A 10,410-nucleotide genomic window follows, 5' to 3' on the forward strand; every position below is an offset into this window, starting at 1 on the left:
AACAAAGTTACTAACCACTGACAGACAGATATATAGATATAGATATAGATATATAGATTTTTTTTTTTAATGAGGCCATGGAGTGGGTAAGAAAACTCAGGGAAAGTGAATAGTGAGAAAAGAAGAATGAGAATGGGACTCTGGGTAATGTGTAAGGTACAGAGAGATCCAAAGGGTGTTCTTTTTGAGTACGAGAAACAAAATTCATGTCTGCCTCAAGATAGGTAAAGGTTTTTAAAGGCAATGTTGTTTCCTACTTGCTAGATGTACCTCATTGGTTGCCTCTGTCAAATGCCCAAACAAATATATTTGTGCTGTAAAATAGATTGTCTCCTTACGGGACTAGCTATAACTTCTTCCTGAGTAGTCTTATTTTTGGCTATTAGGTTGGTGGGGAGAGTATCATTTCCAAAGTCAACAATAGAGAGTTAACTAAATTGCCATAATTTGCAACAAGTGTGTGTGTATCCAGTATAATGTGGACCTTATGATAAACTAGCAGTTCTCAAAGTATTAGACCTGAACCAACAACATCAGCATCACCTGTATTTGTAAGAAATATAAATTCTTTGGCACCACCACAGACCTGCTAAATCAGAAACTCTGGGCAGGGGCGGGGGGAAGGGGAGAAAGGGACCCAGCCTCCAGATGATTCTGATGCATGTTAAAATTTGAGAAAAACTGTGATGGACTATTCCTGACCAATTTTTTCAGTCCATAAATAAAACATGGGTTCCTGGTTTTCTTACTATCTTTTATATAATAAAATCTGCATGGCGGCATTTTGCAGTGTCTGATGAATTCCTCATGAAAAGGGTTTTTTTTGAGTACTCTTGTCCATCTGTGACCTTCTCTATCATCCTGAATCATAGATACAAATATTATTTCCTACATGCTATTTTCCCCTTTAGTGTGCAGTAGTTATCTTCAACAACATAAGTTGTAAACTGTCCAGTTATCTAAATGCTGTGGAAAAGAAAATATTATTTCTGTGAATACCTTTTCTTATCCATCTAGTCCTTTGTCTTGGAATCTCCCAGTCTTCTGCTGAGTCATGTCCTTGGCTTTGGAGAGTATGAAATGAATCTCATTGAAATTGCACCATTCTTTCTTCTCTACCCGTATCAAGGAATTTTCAGCTACGTGGCCTTGCCTAGAGATGCAGTAGCTGTATTCAAATCCCTTATGTTCCCTAGAATTAATAGCCACAGTCAGGAAGAAATTAGAAGCCACAGACTGAATTTGAAGAGAATTGGACTTTGTCATCAAGGCCAGTCAAGGAAGGTTTTCCATTTCAGCTATTCCAAGGGTTAAGTCAGGCAGTTTGTTTGTTTATTTGTTTGTTTTTTTTGAATTTTATTTATTTTTTATACAGCAGGTTCTTATTAGTTATCTATTTTATACATATTAGTGTATATATGTCAATCCCAATCTCCCAATTCATCCCACCACCATCGCCCCTCCACACCCACTTTGCCCCCTTGGTGTCCATACGTTTGTTCTCTACAACTATGTCTCTATTTCTGCCTTGCAAGCCAGTTCACCTGTACCATTTTTCAAGATTCCACATATATGCGTTGATATATGATACTCGTTTCTCTCTTTCTGAGTTACTTCACTCTATGACAGTCTCTAGGTCCATCCACATCTCTACAAATGACCCAATTCCATTCCCTTTTATGGCTGAGTAATATTCCATTGTATATATGTACCACATCTTTATCCATTCATCTGTCAATGGACATTTAGGTTGTTTCCACGACCTGGCTCTTGTAAATAGAGCTGCAGTGAACATTGGGGTGCATGTGTCTTTTTGAATTATGGTTTTCTCTGGGTATATACCCAGTAGTGGGATTGCTGGGTCATATGGTAATTCTGTTTTTAGTTTTTTAAGGAACCTCCATACTGTTCTCCATAGTGGCTGTATCAATTTATATTCCCACCAACAGTGCAAGAGGGTTCCCTTTTCTCCACACCCTCTTCAGCATTCATTGTTTGTAGATTTTCTGATGATGCCAATTCTAACCAGTGTGAGGTGATTCCTCACTGTAGTTTTGATTTGCTTTTTTCTAATTATTAGTGATGTTGAGCATTCCTTGATGTGCTTCTTGGCCATCTGTATGTCTTCTCTGGAGAAATGTCTATTTAGGTCTTCTGCCCCCCCCCTTTTTTTTTTTTTTTTTGCGGTACACGGGCCCCTCACTGTTGTGGCCTCTCCCATTGCAGAGCACAGGCTCCGGATGCGCAGGCTCAGCGGCCATGGCTCACAGGCCCAGCCACTCCGCAGCATGTGGGATCTTCCTGGACCGGGGCACGAACCAGCGTCCCTGCATCAGCAGGTGGACTCTCAACCACTGTGCCACCAGGGAAGCCCCTGCCCTTTTTTAAAAAAAAAATTATTTATTTATTTATTTTTGGTTGCGTTGAGTCTTCTTGCTGTGTGCAAGCTTTCTCTAGTTGGGGTGAGCGAGGGCTACTCTTCATTGCGGTGCGCGGGCTCATTGTGGTGGCTTCTCTTGTAGAGCATGGGCTCTAGGCACGTGGGCTTCCGTAGTTGTGGCACTCAGTCTCAGTAGTTGTGGCTCACGGGCTCTAGAGCACAGGCTCAGTAGTTGTGGCGCACGGGCTTAGTTGCTCCGCAGCATGTGGGATCTTCCCAGACCAGTGATCGAACCTGTGTCCACCTGCATTGGCAGGCAGATGCTTAACCACTGCACCACCAGTGAAGTCCCTTCTGCCTTTTTTTTTTTTTTTCGGTACGCAGGCCTCTCACTGCTGTGGCTTCTCCCGTTGCAGAGCACAGGCTCCAGACGCGCAGGCTCAGTGGCCATGGCTCACGGGCCTAGCCGCTCCGCAGCACATGGGATCTTCCCAGACCAGGGCATGAACCCGTGTCCCCTGCATCAGCAGGCACACTCTCAACCACTGCGCCACCAGGGAAGCCCCCTTCTGCCCATTTTTTAAGTGGGTTATTTGTTTTTGTAATATTGAGCTGCATGAGCTGTTTATACATTTTGGAGATTAATCCTTTGTCCGTTGACTTGTTTGTGAATATTTTCTCCCATTCTGAGGGTTGTCTTTTCCTCTTGTTTATAGTTCCTTTGCTGTTCAAAAGCTTTTGAGTTTCATTAGGTCCCATTTGTTTTTGTTTTTGTTTTTAACATCTTTATTGCAGTATAATTGCCTTTCAGTGGTGTGTTAGTTTCTACTTTATAACAAAGTGAATCATCTATACATGTACATATATCCCCATATCTCCTCCCTCTTGTGTCTCCTTCCCACCCTCCCTATCCCACCCCTCTAGGTGGTCACAAAGCACCGAGCTGATCTCCCTGTGCTATGTGGCTGCTTCTCGCTAGCTGTTTTACATTTGGTAGTGTATATACGTCCATGCCACTCTCTCACTTCATCCCAACTTACCCTTCCCCGTCTCCGTATCCTCAAGTCCATTCTCTATGTCTGCGTCTTTATTCCTGTCCTGCCCCTAGGTTCTTCAGAAGCTTTTTTTTTTTTTTAGATTCCATATATATGTGTTAGCATACGGTATTTCTTTTTCTCTTTTTGACTTACTTCACTCTGTATGACAGACCCTAGGTCCAACCACCTCACTACAAAAAACTCAATTTCATTTCTTTTTTATGGCTGAGTAATATTCCATTGTATATATGTACCACATCTTCTTTATCCATTCATCTGTCGATGAACACTTTGGTTGCTTCCATGTCCTGGCTATTGTAAATAGAGCTGCAGTGAACATTGTGGTACATGACTCTTTCTGAAATATGGTTTTCTCAGGGTATATGCCCAGTAGTGGGATTGCTGGGTCATATGATAATTCTATTTTTAGTTTTTTAAGGAACCTCCATACTGTTCTCCATAGTGGCTATATCAATTTACATTCCCATCAACAGTGCAAGAAGGTTCCCTTTTCTCCACACCCTCTCTAGCATTTATTGTTTGTAGATTTTTTTGTTGTTGATGGCCATTCTGACTGTGAGGTGATACCTCATTGTAGTTTTTGATTTGCATTTCTCTAATTATTAGTGATGTTGAGCATCCTTTCATGTGTTTGTTGGCAATCTGTATATCTTCTTTGGAGAAATGTCTATTTAAGTCTTCTGCCCATTTTTGGATTGCATTGTTTGTTTTTTTTGATATTGAGCTGCTTGAGCTGCTTGTAAATTTTGTAGAGTAATCCTTTGTCAGTTGCTTCATTTGCAAATAATTTCTCCCATTCTGAGGGTTGTCTTTTCATCTGGTTTATGATTTCCTTTGCTGTGCAAAAGGTTTTAAGTTTCATTAGGTCCCATTTGTTTATTTTTGTTTTTATTTCCATTTCTCTAGGAGGTGGGTCAAAAAGGATCTTGCTGTGATTTATGTACTAGAGTGTTCTGCCTATGTTTGTCTCTAAGAGTTTTATAGTGTCTGGCCTTACATTTAGGTCGTTAATCCATTTTGAGTTTATTTTTGTGTATGGTGTTAGGAAGTGTTCTAATTTTATTCTTTAACATGTAGCTGTCCAGTTTACCCAGCACCACTTATTGAAGAGGCTGTCTTTTCTCCATTGTATATCCTTGCCTCCTTTGTTATAGATTAGTTGACCATATGTGTGTGGGTTTATCTCTGGGCTTTCTATCCTGTTCCATTGATATATATCTCTGTTTTGGTGCCAGTACCATATTGTCTTGATTACTGTAGCTTTGTAGTGTAGTCTGAAGTCCAGGAGCCTGATTCCTCCAACTCTGTTTTTCTTTCTCAAGATTGCTTTGGCTATTCGGGGTCTTTTGTGTTTCCATATAAATTGTGAAATTTTTTGTTCTAGTTCTGTGAAAAATGCCATTGGTAGTTTGATAAGGATTGCATTGAATCTGTAGATTGCTTTGGGTAGTAGAGTCATTTTCACAATGTTGATTCTTCCAATCCAAGAACATGGTTTATCTCTCCATCTGTTTGTATCATCTTTAATTTCTTTCATCAGTGTCTTATAGTTTTCTGCATACAGGTCTTTTGTCTCCTTAGGTAGGTTTATTCCTAGGTATTTTATTCTTTTCATTGCAGTGGTAAATGGGAGTGTTTCCTAAATTCCTGTTTCAGATTTTTCATCATTAGTGTATAGGAATGCAAGAGATTTCTGCACATTAATTTTGTATCCTGCAACTTTACCAAATTCATTGATTAGCTCTAGTAGTTTTCTGGTAGCATCTTTAGCATTCTCTATGTATACTATCATGTCATCTGCAAACAATGACAGCTTTACTTCTTCTTTTCCGATTTGGATTCCTTTTATTTCTTTTTCTTCTCTGAATGCTGTGGCTAAAGCTTCCAAAACTATGTTGAATAATAGTGGTGAGAGTGGACAACCTTATCTTTTTCCTGATCTTAGAGGAAATGGTTTTAGTTTTTCACCATTGAGAATGATGTTCGCTGTGGGTTTGTCATATATGGCCTTTATTATGTTGAGGTAAGTTACCTCTATGCCTACTCTCTGGAGGGTTTTTATCATAAATGGGTGTTGAATTTTGTCAGAAGCTTTTTCTGCATCTATTGAGATGATCATATGTTTTTTCTCCTTCAGTTTGTTAATATGGTTTATCACATTGATTGATTTGCATATATTGAAGAATCCTTACATTCCTGGGAGAAACCCCACTTGATCATGGTGTATGATCCTTTTAACGAGCCTGCGGCGGCAGAGGCCAACATGACGTTGCAACAGCCTGAGGCGCGCTGTGTGTTCTCCCGGGGAAGTTGTCCCTGGATCACAGGACCCTGGCAGTGGTGGGCTGCACTGGCTCCCAGGAGGGGAGGTGTGGAGAGTGACCTGTGCTCGCTCACAGGCTTCTTGGTGGCTGCAGCGGCAGCCTTAGCATTTCGTGCCCGTCTCTGGTATCTGTGCTGATAGCCGCGGCTCGCGCCCATCTCTGGAGCTCGTTTAGGCGGTGCTCTGAATCCCCTGTCCTCGCGCACCCCAAAACAATGGTCTCTTGCCTCTTAGACAGGTCCAGACTTTTTCCCGGACTCCCTCCTGGCTAGCTGTGGCGCACTAGCCCCCTTCAGGCTGTGTTCACGCAGCCAACCCCAGTCCTCTCCCTGGGATCTGACCTCTGAAGCCCGAGCCTCAGCTCCCAGCCCCCACCAGCCCCGGCAGGTGAGCAGACAAGCCTTTCAGGCTGGTGAGTGCTGGTTGGCACCAATCCTCTGTGCGGGAATCTCTCGCTTTGCCCTCTGCACCCCTGTTGCTGCGCTCTCCTCCGTGGCTTGGAAGCTTCCCACCCTCCCACCCGACACCCATCTCCTCCAGTGAAGGGGCTTCCTAGTGTGTGGAAATTTTTCCTCCTTCACAGCTACCTCCCCAAGGTGCAGGTTCCATCCCTATTCTTTTGTCTCTGTTTTTTTCTTTTGCCCTACCCATGTATGTGGGGAGTTTCTTGCCTTTTGGGAGGTCTGAGGTCTTCTGCCAGCATTCAGTAGGTGTTCTTTAGGAGTTGTTCCACGTGTAGATGTGTTTCTGATGTATTTGTGGGGAGGAAGGTGATCTCCACGTCTTACTCCTCCACCATCTTGACAGTCTCCTCAGCAGTAGGTCTTTTACCTGGAAGGTTCTTTGCTTGCTGCTTGGCCATGGCCACGTTTCGAAATAAAAGCTTGGATTGAACTGCTCTGTGTGTTACCGACTCAAAGCTCACTCTGCTCGCCGCACAACAGGCCAATAAATTGGAGACAAGGTATTAAGGCAAGGAATACAACTTTATTCAGAAAGCCGGCAGAGCAAGGAGATGGCGGACTAGGGTCCCCAAAAAACCATCTTCCCATTTGTTTATTTTTGTTTTTATTTCCATTACTCTAGGAGGTGGGTCAAAAAAGATCTTGCTGTGAAGGCAGTGCAGTATTTTAGTTGTCTCTGTCTTTCCAAGAAGATTGTACATTAATTGAGGGCATGGATGATGTCTTATTAATTTTTTGCGTCTTTGACCATGTCTTAACTAACACATACTAGGCACTCAATAAACACTTGCCAAATTTAATTTACTTAATCCAGGAGTTAGAATATAAAGATTTAAATTCTGCCCCTATCTTTAAGCTACTGTGAGTTAACTTAATTGACCTTTGATTTCCTCATTTCTAAAACATGTAAGTTTTGCCCTGCCTACTTCCCCTGTATAAGAATCTAAAGAGAGAATGTATATGAAGTACTCTTTAAAGGTACAGAGAGCTCTGATAATATGAAGTTACATAATAATTTTGGTTTGTGCACTCTATACCTTAGAGGAACAGTTGGTTCATTCTGGATTGAGGAGAGCGAACAATACAGCGTGGTCAACTAGCAGTCAAGAGATACTGGTTCTGGTCCTGATCTCCTTTAAATTCTTTGGGTCTTATTCTCCTTTTATCTCAAATGAGGAAGCGCAGATCAGGTTATTGCAACGGTTCCCAGCTTTGGCGATATATTAGAATCACCTGACACTGAAAATTGCAACTCGCATAAACTTGATCTAGGTGGTCTGGGATGCATGCTGGGTCTCGAGATTTTTTAAAAACTCCCCTTGTGGAACCAGGGTTTTATTATTTTAAATTAGCAAAGCCATCTATTCAGATAAAATTTTACACAAGAGTCCAGGTTACAAAACACATACCAGTAGGGCTTCTGCAGTCACTGTTTTAGGACTTTAAGCTCTGACTACCAATTCCTTTTACTCCTATCCCATTTTAGAACTCCTAAGGTTTCACGAAAAACTGGATGATGAAATGTGTGGACATAGTAGAATAGTGGATTTCATCTTGAGCTCAGTGCCAGCTCTATCAAAGAGGAGCATCTGGGCATTCAAGGCTTTAAATTATACTTCTTCTGAATCATGTATTTGACCACAGTTCTCAGTTACTGCCATAGATGCCCACTTGACAAGCACCTCTTCATCTGGGGCCAAATCTATAAGAGGGATGTTACAGAATCATGGTCAAGAGGAGTCAGACAAACAGGGATTCAAATCTCTATCACTGTGACTCCACCACTCTCTGATTGTGTGACCCTGAGCAAGTCACTTAACCTTCTTAAGCCTCAGGTTTTTCATCTGTGAAAAAGAATAATATCCTCTTTTTAGGCCCAGATTTTAGTGAAAATTGAACAAGATGATCTACATAAAGCATGTAGTAAAGTGTCCAGTACACAGTAAATTTTGATAAATTGTGTAGGTATTATTATATCAGCAGGGCCTGAGCTAACTGACAAGGAGTTTTTGTTTTATTCTTAGGTGATGTTTCTCTGAGATGAAATACATAAACCTTTTATTTCAGGTAAGTGCTCAGTTCATATCTGCTGAGATATCCCAACTTCAACAATCAATAATAGTATTTGCTTAGTACTATACTGTACCATGTTCTACCCACAAAGCCAGGAAATTGACAGCCTGTACTCTCAGAGCATTCATAGGATTGAACTGAAGCTCACCAAGAATTTTCTTACAATTTTGGATTTCCAAGAAACTTCTTAGTGCAAGACTCAGATTTGACTTCCCTCTGACCTGGCTTGAGACTATTTTTGCTGCAAAGGTGGGAGGAAAAAAATTATAAAGTTGAAATTATTATAGAAAGTCTTTGGTTATAACCACTGACGGTGTTAATTCACATTTGAGAGTAATGTTTCAGTGTTCTTTTTAGAGGGCAATGAGAGGGATGTTCTACCTAAAGACTTGAGGCAGACAGGTAAGTGCTTTAATTTTGAAGGTATTTAAGAGAGAAAGCCAAAGGTCTGCTATGATAACCATGGTGGAAGTGTCTTTAGGAAAAGCTAAAGGTGAGAGAGTGTTTCTCATCCGTGAACTTTCAAGGGGAAATAGGAATAGTCCAACAGAGACCTTCACTGGGCTAACTGATTTAATTGGGATTATTGATATTATATAAGATGAATCATGATTTGAATACTCCTCCTGACATTCTTCCTTTTTCCATGTGAGCTTAAGGTAAGATGATCAAAAGGGTCTTGTTGAACTTGTTTCTCTTACAGAGGTCCAACTTAATAACTAATTTCTTCAATCCCAGGCCATATACTTTGCATCCTTAGTATGATAATTTATCATAATAATATTAGTTTCTGCTATGGCTATTTTGGAGAAAGCTTGGACTTTCTACCAAGGTCTGGAACTAAACTCTTCACATAATTCCAACCAAATAACTATTGATTGTTGTGTGGGAGGGTTCTCGCCAACAGAAGAAAAACCTCTCGTAGTTCGTTGTGCACATACATGCTTTTAAAGAATTTGAAAAACAATGAAAGAGTGATGGGATTTCCAAAGAGCGTGTGTGTTTGAGGAGGAGAGGAGGTTGCTTTTGGTTTAGTAAAATAAAATCAGTTCCACTTGAACTACATTTGTTGTTATAATTTTAAAAGCTGAGCTTTGAAGGATGGATGGATGGATTTTAGCTAAACAGAGGAATATGAGGGTTATATAAAAGAGAATTAACCTGAGATTGAGAAGGGAGAGTTGTTAAAAATTTCACATGAAACCTTATGTAAACTCTTTTTAAACTTATGTATACTCTTAAACTCTTTTTAAACTTATGTATACTCAGTGTGTATGCAAGATGTTATATACGTTTACCCACATATTGCCATTAATGTCTGCACTGGTGGCTCTCCAAATCCCACGCTTGAGTTTATGAAGGAAGGACCTTTTAGTACTGGTGTTCGATTTGACCGTAATTCTTCCATAGGGAATTTTACCCTTCTTGGCCTGTTCATAATCTGTTCTTGTCTCATGGTGACATCAGCACATTTGTGCCTTTACAGACATCCTATCTGGTTAAGATCTTGAGATATCCAGGCAGATGTATGCCCATCTTTGTCTTGCTCTCTTTGTCTTTATCGGAATCTGTAGTATTTACCTAAACACATTTTTAGGGCCGAAGCTGTTTTCCTTTAATGTCCTTTAATGTAGGCTGTTGGCATAGTGCCAAAGCATTGTTCAGTAAAAGCTGTTCTGAGCTTGGGGCAGAACAATTCGATTGAGGTAAGGCTTTGATGATCTGTCTCAATCCAAGTAACAACAAGTTTTAGAGTACATAGAGAAAGATTCTCAGCTCTTCTCTTCTTTAAATAACAAAGCATATTAAGAATCTTTTAAAAGCTTAGGACCCCTCCCCAGAAAAAATGCACAAGTATAGACAATTTTAGAAAATTCACAAAGTTTCTAGAGCTCATCTGTTGAGCCTTGGCTTAGAAAACAAAAAAACAAGCAAACAAGCTAACTGATCCCAAGAAGTGGATAAGCTGTATATCCTTCAAGCAATTCTCCATAAATATTGTTTCCCAAGCTTTTAATATATATTGAACATCATTAAGTTTAGAGTTATGCCTGCAGTAAAGATAGTCTGTATTCTAGAATTGTGTGCTTTATTTCTCAGATCTTCCTTCAG

Source organism: Mesoplodon densirostris, chromosome 6 (genome assembly GCF_025265405.1).
Source record: "Mesoplodon densirostris isolate mMesDen1 chromosome 6, mMesDen1 primary haplotype, whole genome shotgun sequence".
NCBI classification, from domain to species: domain Eukaryota; kingdom Metazoa; phylum Chordata; class Mammalia; order Artiodactyla; family Ziphiidae; genus Mesoplodon; species Mesoplodon densirostris.